Source organism: Sturnira hondurensis, unplaced genomic scaffold, assembly GCF_014824575.4.
Source record: "Sturnira hondurensis isolate 20B ecotype Veracruz unplaced genomic scaffold, ASM1482457v3 Scaffold0005279, whole genome shotgun sequence".
Classification (NCBI taxonomy): Eukaryota; Metazoa; Chordata; class Mammalia; order Chiroptera; family Phyllostomidae; genus Sturnira; species Sturnira hondurensis.
The window spans coordinates 1561589-1576433 of NW_028077910.1; the positions used below are offsets into that span (position 1 = coordinate 1561589).

The following is a 14845-nucleotide window of genomic DNA, read 5'->3' on the forward strand; positions in this document are numbered from 1 at the left end:
CTAGTCCTGTGGCTGATATCCCCACTACTAAATACACATAAAATCAAGTTTGTTTTATTAGATTCTGATAATAACCTGGGCACTGACAGGCACAGGCTTCCCAGCTTTTTGTTTATGGAGATCTTGGTATCAGAAGGCTGATAAGGGGAGTTCTCCGCAGTCCCTGCAGGGCCCCCTTTGTCCCACTGGACGAGTGACTTACTCCATTGTGGGGAAGAAGTGTATGAGCACCGGATGCTCTGGTGACGTCCCTTCTCTGCTGCAGGGGACTGGCCTTAGGGCACAAATGCCCTTTGCCCCTGGGTGAGCAGTTTCCCCTGCAGGGAAAGGGTGTGACTGTTCAGTTCTGCCTGCGGCTGGTTGAGATAAGTTTAGGGGAGGGGAAATTTTAGGAGCCCACTTGTTGTATATCTAACTTTTCATCTTCAAAACTAAAAAATAAAAAGTCAAGAAATAAAAACACTTTACCAAATATAAACACAGTATACCAAACAGTGTTCTACAGAATCCTAGCTTTGCAAGATTTTGAAAGTTAAGTCTTTTTTAAAATAAAATTTACTTATTTTTAATTTTATTTCTTTATCTTTAGAGGGGAAGGAGAGAAGTATCAATGTATGGTTGCCTCTCGTGCATCCCCTGCTGGGAAGTGGCCTGCAACCCAGGCATGTGCCCTGACTGGGAATTGAACTGGCAACCCATTGGTTCCCAGGCCTGTGCTCAATCCACTACGCTACACCAGCCAGGGCCTGAAAGTTAAGTCTTTAAAAAGGGGTTTCAGTGGGTTTATGAGACTATCATACTGCATGGTTTCTCAGTCTGTTAATATGCTAATAAACACTGCAATCTCTAGAAGGTGAATTTAATATGTGAGATTTCCCAAACCTCTTTAATGTTAGAAACTTTTAATTCCAAAAGCACAGAGGCTATGTGCCTATGATAAATGGAACATAGTTTGAGAAATCTTGACATAAGGACAGAATAGTAGTTGTTAAAAACAAAAGAAGAAAAGAAAAGAAAAGAAAAAGGCTTTATCAGAAGATGTTTGGGGCATTATTCTTATAAAGTGAGGCTGCTTCACTTTCTATTGGCTATATAGTCACCTACCACATAATGATGTTTCCATCAGCAGACAGGCCCCACATAAGATGGTGGTCTCACCAGATTATAATGGAGTTGAAAAATTGCTATCACTTAGTGATGCTGTAACCATCACTCACGTGTTTGTAGTGATGCTGGTGTAAACAAACCTATTGCGCTGCCAACAGTACAGCAATACAATATGTACAGTACAAAACACTTGTAGTGATCACAAATGACTGTTCCTGGCTTATGTATTCACTGTATTATCATTTCAATCATTATTTAGAGAGTTCTCTACTCACTAAAAAAAAGTTGATTATAAAACAATATGCCATGTTACACTGGCAGCAGCCTCTTACTTCTCATGTTTACTGAATTTCTTGGTTGCATCATTTTCTCATGTGCTTAATTGCATGTTTTATAACGTTAGTGTGGCCTACGTGTACAGTGTTTATAGGATTGACAGTGGTGCACAGTAACGTCCTAGGCCTTTACATGCACTTACCGCTCACTGACTTACCCAGGGTACAACTTTCAGTCCTGAAGCTCCTATAAAGTGCCCTATAAAGGTGTACCGGTTTTTATCTTTTTACTGTACTTTTACCTTTTCTGTGTTTAGATACAAAAGTAACCACCACTGTGTCACGAATGCCTGCAGTATTCAGTGTAGTAACGTGCTGTACATACAGGTTTGCAGCCTAGGAGCATTGGACTGTTCCATATAGCTTTGGTGTGAAGTGGTGTGCCTTTGCACAGACAGCGTTTCACTATATGCTCACCTATGACAAAACGTGTTTTAGGTTTCTGACCATGTTGAAGGGAGAGGAGCATTGGAAATAAAACATCTGGGGCAGCAGATAATTTGAGGTAATAAAGAATTCTTTACCTATACTCTCTAGTTCATTGCATCTCAACCTATGATTTCAAATATCTTTACTGACGAAACCCCAAAGTGTATCTCCAGTTCTGATACCGCCTCTGAATGCAAGGTCTGTTGGTCTAGGTGCCCACTCTGTATCTTCATGCGGATGTATAATAGGCCCATCACACTCGAAAACAAAAACCCTTGATTTTTCCCTCACCAGCTTTCTCCTCTCCCAGACTTTCTTATCTCAATAAACGGCAACTCCATTCCTCTACTTATTTGGTCTAAAATCTTGGAATCATTGTTTAAAATGTACAGACTGTCGCTTTTTCTAGCCAGCTCCTGCCACCATCACCCATGCCACTGTCCTCTCCTTGGGGGGTCTGCACTGTCCCCTGGCCTGTTGTCCACCTTGCGCGGCTGCACTGTCGCACGGGGTCCTCTGCACAGTAGGGCCCTTTTACCACAGAGGTTGCATCACATCACTTTCCCACTTTCGAAACTTTCCATTGGCTTTCCATCTCACGAGAAGAAAAGGCCTTTCACTTCTGGTTCCTGGCTTCCTCTCCTGCCATTCCTTCGCTTACTTCATGCCAGTTAACTGGCATTATTTTTATTCCTAGAATACAGCATACTTGTTTTTACTTCTGTTCCTTTGTGCTTGGTATTCTCTCTGCCTGGACTGTGCCATTTTTTGATATTGGCACACTCACCCACTCATGTTATTTTTCTGCTTACACGTTACCTTAACTGAGCAGTCTTCTCTAAAATAATACACACTTTCAGCACCCTGCCCCTGACTTTATTCTACATAGGCTTGGTACCTGTCCTTTACCTGACTGGCTAGCAGCTAGGTATAGTCCCGTGCCCGAGTTTTGGCCGATGGAGTATGAGTGGAAGCAATTAGAGTGAATGCCAGGACAAGTTCTCAAAGAAAAGGTATAAGCCCTCCATTTCTCCTTTCTAGCCCAGTGGCTGGAATTTGAATGTGAGAGCAGGAGCTAGAAAAGCCACCTTAGAAAACCAGATGGAAGATGTGAGTTGAGGCAGTAGAGAAATCTGGGCCCTTAATACCTTATCAGCTCTGGAATGCTTACATTCGAATGGCCTCCTAAGAGAATAAACTTTTTTTTACGTTGTTTATGCCATTTTCAATTACCTTTGTTACATAAGTGAAACTAAAGACTAACACAGACACATGGTTTTTGAAAGTCTGCCTGCCCTTCCCACCGCTACCTGAAATGGACTGGAATGTAAATTCCACCCTAGTGGAAGCTCTGTTCGGTCCACTATAAACAGCTTCTTGAACAGTGCCTAGTACACTAAGCGCTCAGTAAATGTTTATTGAATGACTGAATGGCAAAACCATCAACATAATGGAGGGCCTTGAGTGTTGCCCTGAGGAAGCACGTGGCTGGTCAGTATAAGTGACTGGTATAGCATTTAGCAATCTGTGTGTGCTGGTTTCTGTTCGGACTGAATCACAAAGGCAGGATACAACCTGCTATTTCCATTACCTGAGAGGTATAAATACTTGTAAGATGGTTGTGTGTTTCTTTTGTAATTTAAATGTAGAAGACTCTCAGGTAAAGTTCAGGGTTGAAGTGAAATCAGGTCACAAAGTCATGGAAAACTGTGACAAGGTTCACACTGATGAGGAAAGGTCACAAGTCACACACTAAGCACAGATGGAGAAAAGGAGCTTGTGTGCTAAGATCTTGAGATGTGTGGCCAAGATGTGTGCATCAGTGAGGATGGCAAAAGCTGATAGCTGAAAGAACCACAAAGAATTGCACAAGCTGAGTCAAAATGAAACGGAGACATATCACAGGGCATCATATTAGCAAGAAGCTTGGGGGTAAATGCTGCAGACATAAAGCCACTGAGTTCCTGGGTGAGTAATACTATAAAAAGATTTATAGTGCCAGGGTACCATTTTTGGTATAAAATATCTTTTTCATGCTATCAAGTTTGTTTTGAACACCTTAATTACATAGATCAACCAATGCAAACAACTTAAGCCATCATGGTGGCTTTAAAAACACATACAGGGATGAAATCCTGTGGGTCTGGGATTAAGCCACTTTAAACTTTAAAACGTTCTATTTCCTGAGTGATGAAAGTTGCAAACGTGTAAGCCATCCTAGCATACCACACCCCTGTGTGTAATATTACTGAAATAAAACAAGTCCAGATTTGTTTAGTCATTTTATAATATATATGTAACTCTGGTAACAGTTACTGGTATGAGGTTTCTCTTTGTTGAGTAAATTAACTAGAAAGTTCAGGGCAGCCTTCTTAATAATGTGCCTCTTTGCTTGAGAATTTCTCAGTAACAAAATAATTTCTCCTTTCTAGAAACATAACACATTGGAAGCATAAGGGAAGCTTTTCGATTAAGAGAAAGCACTGAAAATTAGTAACAATAGTTACTTCTTTGTCCTGTATCTCACTCTTGTGCCTAATTATTGCTTGAAGTTTGGTGAGGCCTCTCATCTTGCACAGTGGATATGTTAGGGTGACGGAAGGGTAGGGTAACTATACATGCCACCTTTATATGGTGGCTCACTTATTGCAAGATTTCATGTTGCAGCCGCACCATCATTTCAGATAGGTTCCAGAATATAGCAAAGGTATCAACATATAGTTGCATTTAAAAATCCTTAGCAGAGAGAATCAAGGCTTTTTCATATTAGTGCTGGTGTGTGTGTGTGTGTGTGTGTGTGTCCAAAGATAAAGTTTCTTTTCAGTGAGTATGGCAGGTGAGGTGCCCTTTACTGGAGCTAGTTTATGGCACAGGTCTCTCTTTTGGTGATTTTCATCACACTATTCAAATGAAATAATTTATGTACAGAAATACTTCGTAAAGTACAAGTATGTAAAAAACACATAGATTATTATCATTGTGATAACTTCTGTTAGGAAAAAGGTATCTTGGGATATATAAGAACTTCATGCTGGAAGCCCTGGACCCCATCAAACTAGAGAAATGTGGGCCCACCCTTGCAGAGGGATAGAAAGGGGTCTTTTTGAGAGTGAATAGTGGGGGTCCCTGGATTGAAGATGACCCTATTTAAGAATCGTGTAGTTGAGAAGTCCATATTCACTGGAAGAAAGGTTTAATAGTACCTGCTGCCTGGAGAAGGCCCATGCATGCAATGTGAAACTTCTAATAGATTTTTTTTCATTGGGTGAATCAGATAAATGAACTCTAATTGTACTGAAATAGTTTACTTATTGAAGAGAGGACTATGTTTAGTAACCTACATATGTCATTAATCAACTCTTTAAGCAATTTAAAAACAGAGGAAACTCCTGTATTCTCATCGCTTCTGAAATAAAGGTTTTGCAAAGGTGCTAGTTCTGCAGTAACTAAGCCTTGGCTTCAGACTCCTACTGAAATGCAAACTCGCTTTCCTTGTGCTGTTTCTCGGTACACTCAACTCAGTGTTTTGGAAACCAGCAGTTATCTGAATTCCCATCGGGTGACACTGTTTAATCTGACATTCCCTCTTTCACATATGAAAATAGCTCCAAGGATGATCCGCCAATCCACTGAGGTTCTTTAAACTTGTTTCTTGGTGGTTGGGAGAGAGTTTCCAATACTTTTTTTTCAGAGAAATCCTTTTTATCTGATGGTTTTCCTGCCCTCCCCTCCCCCTTCTCCCACTCTGGTCAGGGGAATCTAGGCTGGCTTTCCCTCACCCCCAAATAAGGGCTAATCAGGGGAAAGAGCTATTGACCTTGGCTATCAAAGCACTTGTCTAATCACTGAGCTCATTAGGCCTCCCAGAGTCCAGATGCATAAAAGTTACTTCAGATGAACTTTTTTGGGTGTTTGTGTGTGAAAATTTAGGTCTTCAATATTGAGAGCAAAAGACTGTTGCTTTGAAATGATGACTACACCTATTTTCAAATATTGTGATGAAAACAGAACTCATGTAAAAAGGCTGCAGAAATGGTAATTTACTTTGGAGACAGTAATAATTGATAACAACAGATTTCTTTCTGTCATATCTTAAAGGGGTAGCTGCTTATGTCCTAGGCTTATACAAGTCTTAAAAGACCTCCAATCCCTGCTTCCTGAAGGACTTAGGAAGATTAACACGTTTGTCTTAAAGCCGGTGAGGTGTCTCTTAAAAACAAAGTGCTGCACCCTCATCCTCAATCATATTGTCACCTCATCACTCACCTAAGTTACACTTTATAAACAGCCTTGATGTGCTACCCACATGCAAAAAGTACCTGAAGTGGGTAAACTTTTGTGGATGCTGCCCTAGAAGTATATACAAGGGTGGGCAAAAGTAGCTTTACAGTCGTACGAGTGGTTACGATTATTACCAATTAACTCAAAAGAATGTCACAATGCAACTGGAAACCTACATTTGTCCACCCCTGTATTTAGTAATCACTTAATTACATTATTGTATTTTTGTGAAACGAGAACTAATGGACTAAACCTTTCAAACAGACCCACCAGACGATAAATACCAATAAATACCACCATATGTTTGATTCACAGTACATTTGGGCATAAACACTTCAATTACAGCTTTGTGTTTAGTATCAAAAACCTTTCCTTGTGTGCGTGTGTTTTCTTTACAAATCCCGTGCTCTGGATTACATTTTAAAGATTGCTTACTACAGATAAAGACATTTCCAGGTACGCTTCAGAGAAACATATGTATTTATGTACACAAAGGTGTGTGCACATCTTTTCATATACAGAAGTCCATATGATGCCTGAGCCGCGCTCCCTGCACATGCCCACCGCGTGTGCGTGCTCATATGCGCACCCGGTCCTGGAAGGGACAGGCTGCCCCCGAACTCCCGGGAGCCCGACCGCCCTCCTCGGCCAAGTTGACCGTGGTTACCACCCTGGCGGCGGCGCGAGCCTCCCCGCCTCCACTGGGCCTCGGGCCGCGGGGCCCACACCCACCCAAGCGGTTCAGCACTGGGCAGCCCGGCGGTGGGGGCGGGGCAGCCAGTGCCCTAGAGGCGCCTCAGAGCGCCAGCGGGTCTTTATTTTTAAAAGACTGCGCCGCACAAGCCCAGCCCCCATCGCCGCCGGGGCGGGCGGGAGCGAGAGGAACCAGACCAGTAGAGGCGCACCCCTCCCCCCTCCACAGCCGCGCCGCCGCCACCGCCTCCTCCGACCGTCCGCGGCGCGCCCCTCCCCCGCCGGCCCCTCCCCCGCGCGCCTGCCCGGCGCAGGCCGCTCGGGTTTGTTTTGCTGCGCGGCCGCCGCCGCCGCCGCCGCCGCCGCGGGCCTCGCGAGCTCATTTGTGCCTGGCTGGTCCCCATTCCTCTCTCCCCAGTGTTGAGTGTCTGAGCCGTTGGCTGCTCCGAACCGTTTGGCTCTTTCCCTTAGTAACAGCTTTTACCTTCTGCCTCAATTCCTCTCCCAGCTCGCGCCCTTCCCCCGCGCGCCGCTCCCCCTGCCGGCGGCCGCGTGCGCCCCCGCCCCTCCCCCCGCGGCGGGAGCACCTCCGCTAGCCACCTGGGGACCCGCGCCGCGCTCCCCGCCCCCGCCCGCCCGGCGCCCATCCCCCGCGCCCTCCGCTCGCCGGGGTTATAATTGCTTCTCACCCCCCGGAGGGGTTATTTTGGGGGTGGTTGGAGGCGGCGGCGGCGGCGAGGAGGGGAATTTCCTTGTGCCTCCATTCCCGGGAGGGGGGGAGCCGCGTCCGAGGCCACCGTTTCCAGGTAAGCGCTGGGGGCCGGACCCCCGGGTGGGGGCGACCGCGGGCCGGAGTGGGGGGCGAGGGCGCGGGCGGCCTGGGGGCGCCGGGCCGCGGGGAAATGGGCGCAACTGGAACAAGCATTTCTCCAACTTGGCCCTTTGGGGAGCTGGGGTATGGGTGGGGGAGGGGCAGGAGGGGAAGGCATTTAGGGTGTCCCATCCCCCCTTTTTCCTCTCTGAGGCTTCTTTGAAATGCTCACGTGCCTGCCCAATCCCTACGCTTTCCTCATCTCAGGGGATCCTTACCCTTATCATGTTGTCCCCGAAAATGTGCACCTTGGCCTTCTCCCCCTCTTCCACCCTTCGTGCATTTACACCCCCCTTTTATGTGTGTCTTTGGGGGTAGGCTTTCAGGGAAGAATTTGCAGCAAATTGAATCAAGGAGCCATCATGAGGCCGACTCCTTTATAGCCTATTTTTAGCCGAGGAGAGGGATCTTTTTGCTGCACGTTATTTAGTTAAACCTCAGTCGGCAATGGAAATCTGCTTTCCTCCTTGGGCGCGTCCACGACCCCGTCCGGCTTGGGTGGGGGTTGCCGGCGGCTGTTGGGGCCGCGGGTCCCAGGCGGGGGCGCCGGCGGGGGAGGGGCGCGCGGCCGCGGGGCTGCACTTCTGGACGTGTTTACTTGTAACTTGGTGCTTTTTATCATCCTGAGGAGGTATTATGAGTCTCTTTGAAGTTGGGTTCAGAAGTGTAGAATTGGCAAAGTTATTGCCAGTTTCCTGGTAAGTTTGGGGTGGCACATAGTCACATTATTTTCTGACTGTGTAAAGGCCACGTTGTGAGGGTGGTTTCTTGGTAACTTCCTCTTTGCAATCGATGTCATTTTTTTGAACAGCAACAGACTTTTATTTAAGTGAAGTATTAATCTTCAATGGCAGCTCGAGGGAAGCCATGCATGTGCTAACATGGTCAGTATTTTGGGAAGTTCCTAATTTGCTGAAACAGGCATCACTTTGCAGTGGCAGCCGAGATTAAATTTAGGTTGTGAAAATGGTGTGTTTCATGTAAAATTTGGGTTGTAATGGTTCTTTAGAATTGATCCTATTCGGTTATCTAATAACATTTTCTAAAGTATTTTGGTGACTGTAAATGTCAAGGGTGAGTACCTAGTTGAAAACTAGGTTTTCTCATGGTCTGGAGTTCACTTAAAACCTTGGACGGTGCAGGCACCAAGGTGAGTAGTTTTAGTACCTATGTAATTTACAATAGACTTAGGAAAGTTTACTATTGGCTTTCTTGTTTTCCAAACTGGAACCTTATGTTAATTGAAACAAGCTTGTTAATAAAATAGCGAGTTGGTAGGTTATTTTTAGTCTAAATGGTCCCCCCACCTCATGTAATTAAGTAATTATCTTCCTCCCCTTTTTTCCTAAACACTCCTGTATCAGATTGGGAAATATAAGGCCCTGGTGGTGGTTTCATCTGCTTACCTAAAACAAATTGTAATATCGTGGTTACACATTGAAGATACAGTGAGTGACTTTTTGGCTATCCCAGAACGATTCATTTTCATTTTTGTTAAATCAGACTCACGCTGCATTGGTGTATTTCAGTAATTCTGACTTCTTGTGACTGTGTGTTCTCACCATTTTAATAAGTTTATAGTCTAGGGAAACAGAGCAGCTTTGTCTCCATGAAAATGGTGTGTATGTTGGGTTGTATCATGGGAGTTCATGGCAAGCAAGCTTCGGAAATTATCATTGAGGGTTCCAGAAATAGTTAGCATTTACCTGTGGAGGAGGGGCAGTGGTAGATAGAAAATATGCCTGAGAGTGGTTAGGCATGTGATGCATTGTTTGTACTTTTTTGCTGTTAAATTGAGGTTTTCCTGCTTGTTTTGAATATATTTTTTCCAGTTCTTTTATCATGCATTCACTGTCTGATGAATGTGTGATCACAGCCATTAAACCCATAAATAACTACTGTTTTTGCCATTGGAGTAGTTGGAATCGACCTCTAGGGGAAAATACTAACCTGTATCAGGGTGAAAACAATGTTTACGTAGAAAAAGTTTTCCTTACTGTTAAAGAACTTAATTAAGTGGCTTAAAAATTGTTACAGCTCACCCTCAGTGAATGGAGTGCCGTTTGGTTGTTGGTGTGGTGGAGGCACATTGTAAATGAAGTGGCCCCTTGCGGAGGTTGTAGTTTTGCATTGGTTGCTTCAAGGAAGTGTTAAACATTTAAGTAAGTTTTTACATGTGTCTGGGAATCTTTTTGTTACTTGCCTTCTCAACATCCAATTAAGTTTTATCACGATTACCATGATGCTTGCCTTGCCTACCAAGAGAACAAGAAGTAACTGCTTCCTGTGTCCTGGGAGCCTTTCAAGCTAATGTGAAGAAAGGATAGAAACTTAATGTAAACATAGGGGTTACAGATGGAAAGAGATGTGACTAATGGACATTTTCAACAACAACCTGTTGAATAAATACATCTGTTTGCATATTGCAACGATAAGTGCAGTCTTGTCAAGTGAGAAGCTGACAAAGGAATTGTCCTACAATTTACCACAGCCTCATTACTATGAAGGATTTCTGACTTGACACATTTTGATGAAGTTAGAAAAATTTGTTGGTTTCATTCAGTTTCTGTATTTGCTAATATATAAAAAGAATTGAGAGGAATGTGAATGGTAGGTAGTAAGTTGGGAGAGAGATGGCAGAAATATTGCCACTGTCCGGGACTTTGTATTTTCTAGTACAAGTGAATTTGACTCATTTCACAAATAACATTTTAGTAGGTCACTGAAATGCAAAAACAGAAAGCAGTTAACATTCAGACATTTATGCATTCCCATAAAACAGAAGGGCCAGGCTCCTAGGTCTGTATAAAGAATTAGTAAGAGTGTGTCCAGTTTGGAGACCACCATGGTGGTATCTCCTGCTCTATCACCAGCAGAAACTTGAAAAAATATTTTTGTGTGTGTGAAAGAAAGCTGTGTGGAGAAGTTTGCTATTCACCACCTCTGGTATTGGACTTTGCTGGAGGATAGTGAATTGCCCTATTTGAAGAGCCATAGGAAAGGGATTCTGCTTGGACTACACTCTAGGGAAGGTGAGAATTGCTTTCTGTGCTGTTCATACCTCAGCCTAATCCTATGAGATGGGTGGGTAGTATTGGGCTTTTTTTGTGTGGGTATGAAACAGAGGTCCACAGAAGTTAATTCACTTGTCCAAGGCCAGAACATGATCAAATGATGCACTAGAATCCAAACCCGGGCCTGTCTGAGCCCTATCCATGTTCTTTCTAGATGGTGGTAGCTGTGCCGTGTTTTTCCAGCTGTTGTGTCAGTCTTCTTCGTAGATGTGCTTGCAGAAACTAGTGTTTCTAATCAAGCTTATAATTCTGCACTTGTCTTTCTCTACCAACTGGGTCAGGTGACTGTATGGATAAATGAAATTCATGGGATTCAAACATCATTGTGCTTACATTTCTAGGACCGTTTGTTTGATAAGATGCAATCTTGTCAGTTGCTGTGTTTTCTACGGTAAGATTGACAGCGGTGAAGTGGCCTCTCCAAGTGTATTGCCTGCAGAAATAGGAAAATGTGGTTCCATGCCTTCAGTTAAGAAGGAAAAGCAAATTAGACCATACCCAACTTTTCTCACAGTACTTACTCCTTGAATAAGAAGCATCACGTGTCTGGTGTAGTATAGTTGATTCCATCTGAGATCTTGAGGCCAGGTGCCTGGGTCTTCAGACTCAGGTACCATCCCGTACTGTATGTGACCTTGGGGGAATAACTTGGGTTGTATCTAAGGTTTCTCCACTGTGTCATAGGGACAGTAGACTTTGTCGAGTTGAGAGGATTGAGAGAAGTGTGTGTGTGTGTAAAGAGCTGAGAGCAGTACTTGACATACAGCAAGCATCATGCAAATGTAAGGTGTTTAGGATGATGGTGATAGGTTTGGACTTGAAGTTTGCTTCTTTGTATTACATTTTATTTGCTTGTTACTTATTCTAAGTGGGGACGTACTGCCATAGAAAGCATTTGGCAGTTTTATTTCCTGAGTTCCTTGTCAAAGTGTTTAAAATAAACTGGGCTTAACTTGTTTACTCTTGGAGTTGTGGTTTAAGTCTTACCTTGAAGAATTAAATTGGGCTTAGAGAGTATCAGATTACATAGTTGGTGTAGGTACAGTGGTGCATCTTTGATGCTTTTCTGTCACTTGGACTTGGACTTTTCAAATCCACTTGAACCATTTGAAATATTTTCCAACTTAAATTTATTGTTGTCGTTGTTTTTCCAAGGCCAGGTTTGGCAGTACTTAGGATCTGCTTTTTAGATTGGAGTGATTACTTCAATGTGTTACTGTTTCTCCAGCCTTGACCTTTCATTTGTGTTCTTGCCCCATATTTCAGCTGCTGTCAAGACTGTTCTGCTTGGAAGTTCTGTTCCTCTATAATATCTGTGAGCCTTGTTCCTTCCCACTTTTTACCATTTTTAATTCAGCAATAATGTTAACTACTATAGAGTTCTGTGTGTCAGGAATACACAGATGCTTTGACAGGTACTTGTGACCATCTTGTGGGTGATACCCTGATTTTGACCAAGGCTCAGGTAGTAGGGGGCATGTCTGTCTTTTAGCAGTCTGTTGTTTTCTCAGGGAATGAGTGAATGAATGAAAGAAAGGAATGAATGAATGGCTTTTGGTCTGGGTTTTTGCATTAATTTTCTAGTAGGCTGCTCTGAGGAGAGCAGCCTGCCTTCTCCACCTGTCTCCTGTGACTACCAATAGCATATTTATTTGAAATACTGACTTCATCAAGTCAGTTTCCCTGCTGGAGAACCCATTGTGTGGCTTCCCTTTGCCGACTGGATTGAGTTCATGTGCTTCAGTCTGGCTTTTAAGTCTCCATTGTACCTGTTGGGCTTAATTTCCCATTCTTTTCCAACTGGGATTCTTGCCTGCCTATCAAATACTGTGGTTTTCCATACTCATTACTCCATTGCTTTTGCTCATGCTGTGCCTTCCCTTTGTCCTCTTTATGGCCGGATTTCGGTCCCACTTCTTCCAGGAAGTTTTTCTGGCCATCCTGACTCAGGATGTTCCTTCTCTGAGATTCCACTGATTTAGTGAATATCACAAACTCTGTCATTATTCATTGTTTTATGTATGTGGGGTGTCACATCACCCCGACTACATGTCGTATTTCTTGGACCTTTAAAAAAAAATAGCATTTAGCGGAATTCTTGACTTTCTTCCATAACATCGTCATGTATAAAGGGCCAATGCTAAAATGACAGTGACAGTCACTTTAATGTGTCAGAAACTTTTTGAATTAAGCCTTTAAGGTTTAGGTATACTGTAATCACATTTAAATGTTAGTCTGTTTTTTTTTAAGATTTTATTTATTTATCTTTAGAGGGGAAGGGAAGGAGAGGAGGAGAGAATATCAATGTATGGTTGCCTCTCATGCATCCCCTCCTGGCAAGTGGCCTGCAACCCAGGCATGTGCCCTGACTGGGAATCAAACTGCAGTCCGCTGGTTCGAAGGCCCGCGCTCAATCCATTGAGCTACACCAGCCAGGGCTAGTCTGTTTTTTTTATAAACCTACTCGAAACTTAGAGTGAAATGAAAATTAGTTTTGTCTTCTTAATTCAGGAATGGTAGCTCCAGTATTGGCGAAAAACTGACTCCAGTTCGAATCATGTCACACTAAGTTGGCTTTATCTGGTTATCTTTGTGTCAATTATAATTTCAGATTTTAGACTTTATTTTTAACTTCTTGGGCTATTTTTCTTATCATTTTCCTGGTAGTGTGCCTAAATAAGATTCTTTTTAAGCTCTCAGTACATGTAACAGCAGTCTGACGACATTGGAGTCCCATTTGAGCCATTGCCATGAATGTATGAACGTTCAGTATGAGGTGTATCTGTTATACCATGTGAGTGGGTTTCATCTACCAGAAGAATGCCATCGTGACCATCTCATTTCAGTGGGTTTTTATGGTAAAGCTGTGCTGTATTATTTACAAACAATCTGAGTAATTTATTCTAAATGCCACAAATTTGGTTATATTTTCCTGAAATTTTTAATATTTAGAGTATTAAAGTACAGTTTTTAGCATGATTTTTATTTGTCTCCAGATGATTGCTCTGTTACCTTGCTTTCTGAGGGCTTAGATTCTTGGCTCAGAATTAATATAACCAAACTATAAGGGTCATGCTGAGAGTTCAACAATTAAATTGTAGTAAACATGGAGCATTCTGATGATGGAAAAGATTTGCGTGTAATGAATAGTTGGAGGCATGAGGAAGAACAGGCATTGAATGTTTAAACTGGGAGTTTGCCACTTTTTTCCTTCTGTAGCTGTGAAAGTTTCTTTTAGGAGGTAGAATTTAAAAAACAGAACATGAGGAGTACAGGTCAGAGGTGGTCATTCCAGTATCTTAATAGAATGATTCTTCATATGAAATGGTACACTGTGGTCTCAAACTTTTTTTAAAAATAAAGATGTTAAAAATTGTAAGTTGCATTAGAACAGTGAAGAATTTTTACTTTTTAAGAACTAGATTTCAATCTCCTTGTCTCTGTTTTGTCTGAGAACAAAGGTGGTATCTGAGCTTTTCTTCTCCACTTTTTCTTGCATTGTGTCCTTTCCATAGAGTGATAGGACGTTACAATGAGGCCATCAGTGGCTGTTCCTTCCTCCCGCTGGTCTAGTTGAATGGTGTGTAGCATTTCAGATTCTAACATAGGTTCATTATTCAGCAAATTGATTTTTATCAGTTTTTGTAAAGCCATAGTTATGTGGGTAAATGATTTAGCTTACAGAAATGTGTACTGTAAGGGGAATCATGTGAAATACCTAAAATTTGCTCACTCATTCAACCAATACTTACGCGGTCAATTCTTGTATAAAAATTCTCACATTCTGTCATAGTATTTTCTGAATAGTCAGAAAGTACTTGACATTAGCATAAGCAAACCCCTTGCTAGAGAAGTTACAGCCTATTTTGGTGGTTACCTTTAACTGCTAATAAAAAACAGATTATGACTTAGGGAGAGGTGTTTTATGCTTTCCCCTTAATTTGAACAAGGTAATCATGTAGAGTGTATACTAATTTTGTTCCATCTCTATTTTGCTGCTATTATATGTCATTAACTCACAGTATAAGGCAATTGGGTCATCTACTTTGGGTTTT

The 14845-nt window shown here is 42.7% G+C and overlaps 1 protein-coding gene across 5 annotated transcripts in view; it reads left to right on the forward strand.

Annotated features, from left to right (window-relative positions):
* The first annotated feature begins 7189 nt into the window (after positions 1-7189).
* The window catches only part of TBL1XR1 (TBL1X/Y related 1), a 154086-nt gene continuing 146430 nt past the window's right edge, over positions 7190-14845 (forward strand). For 4 of the 5 annotated variants that reach the window (XM_037046498.1, XM_037046497.1, XM_037046500.1 and 1 more), the window contains exon 1: positions 7190-7651. The gene's annotated coding sequence lies outside the window, so the exon portion shown is untranslated. Of the gene's footprint in view, positions 7652-8293; positions 8415-14845 lie in introns of those variants that run through there. The other variant, XM_037046499.1, reaches the window with a different exon arrangement.